Source organism: Octopus bimaculoides, chromosome 1 (genome assembly GCF_001194135.2).
Source record: "Octopus bimaculoides isolate UCB-OBI-ISO-001 chromosome 1, ASM119413v2, whole genome shotgun sequence".
NCBI lineage: Eukaryota > Metazoa > Mollusca > Cephalopoda > Octopoda > Octopodidae > Octopus > Octopus bimaculoides.
In genome coordinates this window covers 181,587,000-181,594,583 of record NC_068981.1, presented here as the reverse complement: position 1 = coordinate 181,594,583, position 7,584 = coordinate 181,587,000, and the positions used below count along the sequence as shown (strand labels likewise).

The following is a 7,584-nucleotide window of genomic DNA, read 5'->3' as shown; positions in this document are numbered from 1 at the left end:
CTGTGAGGCCCAACACTTGAAAGGAACTCACCCATTTTGCCCCTCTGAGGCCCAACACTTGAAAGGTGTTTTTTACATGCCACTGACATGGGTGCCAGTTATGTGACATACACACACACACATATATATATATATATATATATATATATATATATAAACATACACGGGATATGCTGAGAAGTTCCTGGCTTCAGGTAAAAGAAAATACACGAGGATCAGTTAATTATGATTTTGTTAAACATATCCCTGCCTCAGATTCACACATTGATTGCAGTGGTCCTTCAGTTTTCCTAAGCCCTGTAAAAGAACTCAGAAAGTTGGGCCTCCAGCCAGGCCTTTTGTGATACCCTTAAAACCAGAAACTTCTCAGCACCCCGTCATTTGTATGCATGTATGTATATGTATATATATAGTGGTTGTCTACTCCTTACACAGAGTTTGACCACCTCCTGCACCTACACCTTAGCCCGTTCATGGCGTCTGATGTGGCTTTTTAAACCAGACAGTGTTTTGAAAAAACACCCACACAGATTGCACCTCTGATTTGCACTACCAATACCTGCAAGTAAGTTCTGCTCATTGTAAATCCTAACATGTCTTTTAAGCGACGCCTGCTGGGATCGGCTGCTCTACATTGATAAGAGGCAAACACCCTGAAACTAGTCTGTAGGTGCCAGACCAGCAAGGGGAAGCGGCTAACCTCCCCTGTCCGAAGGTTATAATGGACACAGGTTCGTGTGTCACATAGCTAGCTAGAGGTGATGGCCTCTTGGAGCTAATCAATGGCAGCATTCGTCCTATTTTTTGGACTGCCATGTTGGCTTCGCAATAACTATTAATATATATATATATATATATCGTTGCCAGTGCACCTGGACTGGCTTGTGCGGGTGGCACATAAAAGACACCATTTCGAGCGTGGCCGTTTTCGTGCGGGTGACACGTAAAAGCACCCACTACACTCTCTGAGTGGTTGGCGTTAGGAAGGGCATCCAGCTGTAGAAACTCTGCCAAATCAGACTGGAGCCTGGTGTTGCCATCCGGTTTCACCAGTCCTCAGTCAATCGTCCAACCCATGCTAGCATGGAAAGCGGACGTTAAACGACGACGATGATGATGATGATGATAATGAAATCAATAAAAAGAGTACAGTGAACTTGCCATAGAGAGTAGAAAATCCAATTTTGGGGACAAAGTCACACTTCAGCACAAATTTGAGGAGAAATTAATTTCTGTCAACTTTTCGCTGATGAAGGACTATCTGAAACGTTAGATTTTCCACTCCCCATGGCAAGTTCACTCTATTCTCCTTTTATCGATTTCATTACTTATCACAAGCCTCGCCGATGCAGACCAGTACTAGTCTCTCTGGAGTTTGTTTAATCTCACACGCACACATACAATCGAGAGAGAAAGCGTGCTACAAAGTAGGCCTAAAGAGCCCGGCTATTCTTTAGTATCATCAATGCTGTTCGACATTCGTTGGTATGAGCGTGGGACAGTCGGGGGATATAGAAATCGTAGCGAACTCCAATCAACAGCTGACAAATACGATGTTCCATAGTGCAAGACTGATGTCATGTAACGTACGTGCGTATGTATTATTCAGGTACATTCTTATTTAAACGTAGTAAAATAACTTTTTGACGCAATGTCCTATATGAAGCGTAATTACAGTTTAGCGGCATTTTAAACAATAAAAATAGTGTTTATTTTTCCAGCTACATTAAATCACAAGGCTTAAATACAGTACTCGGAGCCTCTACCCAAATTTTCCTCAAATAAGTCGCAGCCTTCCGTCTTAAAATGGGGAGTACATGTTTAGATAATGTAGAACTAGATAATCCCTTAAAAGACGAGATGGTACAAGTTGAACTGTCTTTGATCATAGATCTCATTGATCTGAGTTGACCTGATTGCGAACAAAACAACCTACGATTGAGTCGAAAAAATAGTTTTACTATCACTTAATATGTTACTTTGAACTATTTCACTTCAGGTTAAAAAAAAAAGAGGGGGGCGCTTTAAAATACTTCTAACGTAAAAAATAAGTTCTTTTAAAATGCTTCTAATTCATTGTTTTATGAAAAAATATTAAGACCGAATTGTTTTTTGTTGTTCTTTTTTTTTAATTTATTTTACTTAGTTCCAGTGGTAACCGCCTGAGCCGAAGAGAATCTTATCAATATGTGAACCAAGGAAGCTTTTAAGAGGCCGTTCGATCTGTTAAAAGTATCGGTCAAATCTACTTATGACACTCTTAGTCTTTCTAAAAAGTATACAACTGATGATGTAGTCCTAGATACACTGTCTGAATGAAAGACGGGATAGTCAAAGCTGGAGTACCTTTGACCAGAGGTCAGCTCGATGGAAGCTAATACAGGGTTATAAACAACGTATTTAAAAATGCTGTTATTGAATTATTTGATTAATTTACGCTATTTAAATTACAAGAATCTATTTATTTCATATTAAGAAAAAATATTTCTCCATATAAAAAAAAAACTTGAGTTTAGACGGTAGCAGAATTGGCACCGTTTATAAATAAGACATTGGATCTTGTAACAGAAGGCACAGTTTATCCTCCACATTCACGCTTAGGAATTTGTACATTTTTTTCTGGATTTAAAATAGAAATAAATATTTTTTTTTTATTACCCTTGAAAGTGATAAATATTCAAGTAATGTTATAGATATAGCATTAATATAAATTAAGAAGATGGAACATCTTTTCTCGGAAAAAAATTAAGAAATATTACCAAAATAAAGAAAAAAGATAAGTTGCGCTTCTAATAAAATTAGATTTCTAGTCGTTCACATAATGTAAAAAGTATTTATCTCGCAAAAAATATCAAAAGTAGCAAATGATTAGATACAAAATAAAGGTAATCGATATTTATAGACATACATAACGCAATATACCGAAGTCAATTGAATTCTATACACGCATACATTCGGCACTATTATTAATTAAATACTAACGAGAGGAAGTTGAAATTTTAAAGCAAGCTAATATATTTTTTTATTAAAATGTACTGTTGATACATGCTGATAGGTGAGACAGAAATAGATTAACAAGAAATGTTGAAGAGACTGCTTTATACACGCTACAATCTCAAGTGACACAACGATACATAGCTAAAATAACCACAATATTTCTTGATAAATGCCATTATTATATACAGTGTCATCTGTAGCTTTACAAGGAGGTGGATTTGTAAATCACTGTAAAATAAATAAAGTGGAAAAGCTCACCGGAATATTTATATGCAACACAAATGTTGTATGTTCGGCCGCCAGAGAGACTGTAGAGTTACTGCGCCATTTTGATACAACTTTCGGGCTCTTTTTTTGAAAGAGTTAAAAGAGAGTTCTCTCCCAGTTTTTGTTCCATTCATTCGTGTTTTCGAGTGAATTCTGCTGTCGGGACAAATAAAATCAGTTAATGAGCTTCGGATGCGGAGCTTCTAATACTGACAGCTCGACTAAAGTAACTAAATGTTCTTTAAATCACACCCGGCTGTCTTTGAAAAGGAATAACATAATAGACAATGTGGTCTTTGTGAACGGATTGCCATAGCTGGAATACTTTTGATCATTGATCTTTCTCAATCAAGACTTACGTGGGACTAAAGAATATTGATGAAGGTTTAATACAGTCGTGGGCAAACTATGGTTTACGAGATTTTCTGAAAGGCATGTCTAAACAAAAATTACCTTGAATTTTCTTTTTGTAGTGCGGCCCGCTGCTCCAAAAAAGGGACATACCTACACAACTGTACCCCATCGACTTCGTTTCTTCATAACTTCCAGCAAAATGAATATTTTTAGTGCAATTTTTTTTACAAAAATGTTTCAGGTGGTACAGATTCTGATTATATCGGAATTTATTGTGAAAAAGTTTTTCCGAGGGTGAAGGAGCAGTTTCTGAAAATTCACAAACGTCGGCTTTGTTTCCTCATAACTTTCAGAGAAATGGGTATTTTCCAATGAAATGTTTTACAAATACATTTCAGATGGTGTAGATTGCGATTATATCGGAATTTAATATGAAAAAAAAAAATTGGTAGACTCGTGCGCATACATGCTGACACACATCACAATCTTTTTCGATATTTCCTGTTTCATTTTTGATATGTCAGATGTGTGTGTGTGTGCGAGTCTACCATTTTATTTTTTAACTCCGATGTAATCGGTATATACACAATCTTAAAAGGTATTCATAGAAAATTCCATTTAAAAAATAGCCATTTTTCGGAAAGTTATGAGGAAACAAACCCAACTCGAGTAAGTTTTCCGAAACTCCTCTCCACACCCTCGGAAAATTTTTTTCACAAATTCCGATCGACCCCCTCCGGATGATCATCTACACTGGCCTGACCTACCAAGTTTTCTACAATTTGTTTTCATTCCCGACAATGTCAGGAAGGCAATTGTATCTTTTCCAGCGGGTTCTGGCACTGGGATCGATAGCCTACGACCTCAGCATCTCAAGGATAGTTACTCCCTGTTAGCTGGTGATGATGGTCTCGAGCTCATAGAGAACCTAACGCAGTTCATAAACTTGTTCTCATCCGAGAGTGTCCTTACCTACATTCGTCCCCTGTTTCTTAAAGCTACATTCGCCCCCTGTTCCTAGAGCCCAACTGTGGTCTCCGCGCCCATACCAGTTGGTTGTACTCTTCGACGACACACAGCAAAAGTGTGTCTGTTCTCAGCTTCTAACGGCCTATCCGCTGAATTTTTCCCTATTCAGCTAGAAGTGGATACTAAGCTAGGTTGTGAGACTCACGCCACTTTCACCAACTTGCCTTCTGAGTCCCCAAAGGTCATCCTCAAACTAGACCTTAGGAATGCCTTTAATTCCATCAGTCGGGACGTCATCCTCCGTGCAGTAAGGGTGAATGCCCCACAACTTTATCATTTGCTTGGCAAGCCCATCAGGAGCCCTCCTACCTCTTCTTTGGTGATCACCTCATCCCATCTGCCTCTGGAGTCCACCTGGCCCTACCCTATTTGCATTGGGGTAATGATGTTAACAAGATGTTTAGCGTTAGCAGCTCCAAATGCAAACTCTGATTCTTCAACCATCCGGCTTCGCATGAGCAGACTATTAGACCATTACAGAAACCCTCCCCTCTATCGCAGTTCCTCCTTCATCAGCGTGATGCTCCCTTGGAGCCCCAATTACTGACCTAGGTTTCGAGTCCATCTTTAGATTCAAATTAGCTAACTTCCAGCAACTATTAAAAAAACGTTCAAGTAATTGAGCTCCACCAAGGTTTTTTCTTTTTTTCTTAAGAATTACTTGTCAATTCCTAAGCTATTGCATTTTCTGTTAGACCCTCTTACAGATTCTTGTCGTCCCTCAAATACTTTGACGACCTAATCTTCAGGAAACTCGAATGCTTGGTCAATGTCAAACTCTTCCCCCAGACTCCTGCGACCAAGCTGCTTTGCCTAAACGGTTTGGGGGTCTAGGTCTGCGCAAGTGCTCGTCTCTATCTCTTCCGTTTTCTTTCCCCCATCCACGCTTGCTCCTCTTTAGTAGGCAACATTCTCTCCTCTCCAGCATGGACTAATTCCAACAGGGAGATGGATGAAGCTCTGTTACAGTGGCGAGAGCTGAGTTTGTTATTTCCTGTTACAGTTGAGGATAGACGGAAGTAGAGAATATGGGACAATCTGCATTAAAGTACCACTTTCATCTCTCTCCCTGATCAATCTGATCAATTTTCAAGGTGTCGTCTACTTTCTGCTAGTGCAAAATTCTCGGTGGGGCTGGATTGATGCCCCGTCTCTGGCCAACATTGGAGGTCTACTTAGTCTAGATGAACTCCACATCGCCACCGCACTCAGAGTGGGAACTGACGTCTGCAGGGGACTGAGAAGTCGCTGTGGTAGGCCCCTCGACTCCTCATGGTCTTCACGGTCTGTCTTGCTGCCTAAATGCTGGTCGTGTCGCTCGTCACACCGAGCTAAATCTAATCATTAAGTGGGTCCTGGCTCTGATTAATATCCCTCAATTCTGGAGCTGGCGCAATTATCCAAAAGTGGTGGAAGCGACCAGATGGGTTTTACCCTCTGTCCCAGGGTGTCCTCATCTGGGACACCACGGTCTGTGACTCTTTTACTCCCTCCTACATCCTGGATGCTGCGGTAAATGGGAAGGTCACTGCTTCCGTAGCCGAACGGAACAAAACCCTGAAGTATCGGGACCTGGCAGTGAACTATTTCTTCCAACCTATGGCGTTTGAGACGTTTGAAGGGACAGGACCACTAATGGCGAAGTTTTTCTCATCGTTGACAGCTCACATTACCGAGGTGTCAGGTGATACCCGTGAGGGTGCTTAGTTTTTCCAACGCCTTAGCCTCACCATCGCCCGTGATAATGTTGTAAGTGTGCTGGCTCGCTTCAGTAGATTCCGTTGAACCTTGTGGTGTGAGACCAATTGAAACACTTGATGCTGCATTCATGGGTTTTTTTTTTTGTTGTCTCTTTCTTCTCTCCCCCTTTTCTTATTTTTTTCCGCTTTTTTCTTCTTTTCTTTGTCTTTTTGTAAAAACTATATCAGATAAAATAAAGTATCATCCTTTGTTAAAAAGAAAGAAAGAAATGTACACCATCTGAAGCATATTTGTAGAAAATTTCATTTCAAAATAGCCATTTTTCTGAAAGTCATGAGGAAACAAAGTCTGGGAGCACACTTGTGTAGGTATGCCGAAAAAGGTTGCCTGTACCTGGTTTTATATATATACATACATACATATATATATATATATATATGTATATATATATATATATATAATATATATATATATACATATGTGGAAAATCGGTGTCTGTTTGTTTGTGGCGTTGTTAGCTAACTCGTCCTACGTCGTTTTACTAATTTTGATGAAACTTGAAACGTGAGTGGAACTCATGTCTGGAAAACCTCGTGACATACTTAGCTTGTTGAGAAAATCGATAATACGGCCCCTGGAAGGGACCTTTATATCTACCTCATATAACTATTTTTTTATGCACCCAAGAGAAATAACCCATAGCATATGGACAATATTTTTTTAAAACTCTCAAGGGAAATAACCTATTTCATTGTTTATGTTCGATTACTTTAAATATTAATTTTTTGTGTGCCCTATTTCTAATTTTTGCATACAATATTACTTTTTTACTTTATTTGACACGTAAGTAGAACTCATGTCTGGAAACCTCGTGACATACTTAGATTGTTGAAAAAAATCGATAATAGGGCTCTTCCAATGGATCTTTCTATGTACTACATATTACCAATATTCTGTTTAAACAACCCAAGGGAAATACCACCTGCAGATTTTAACGAAGCGATCAATATTTGATTCTCACGATCAGCCGACCTAATTATGCATTTCACTACTCACAGTTTTGAAATGCTAAACATTATTATTGCACTTCCTTAATTTGAATTTTAAACATTAAAGACTTCATTCATACATTTCTATACATACATACTTTTTTGAATGCCCATTACTCCGATAGTTCTGCATTTTTACATTTACACTTTCTCCATGACAATAGATACATGTTTTATGTATGTATAT

The 7,584-nt window shown here is 38.9% G+C and overlaps 1 protein-coding gene across 3 annotated transcripts in view; it reads right to left on the bottom strand.

The window, feature by feature from the left end:
* LOC106871744 (ATP-dependent RNA helicase DDX42) overlaps nucleotides 1–7,584 on the bottom strand; it is a 58,487-nt gene that overhangs the window by 45,792 nt on the left and 5,111 nt on the right. Inside the window, exon 1 of one of the 3 annotated variants that reach the window (XM_014918386.2) lies at nucleotides 3,256–3,436. The exons of 1 other annotated variant lie outside the window; for it this stretch is intronic. The gene's annotated coding sequence lies outside the window, so the exon portion shown is untranslated. Of the gene's footprint in view, nucleotides 1–3,255; nucleotides 3,437–7,584 lie in introns of those variants that run through there. One more of the 3 variants, XM_014918369.2, reaches the window with a different exon arrangement.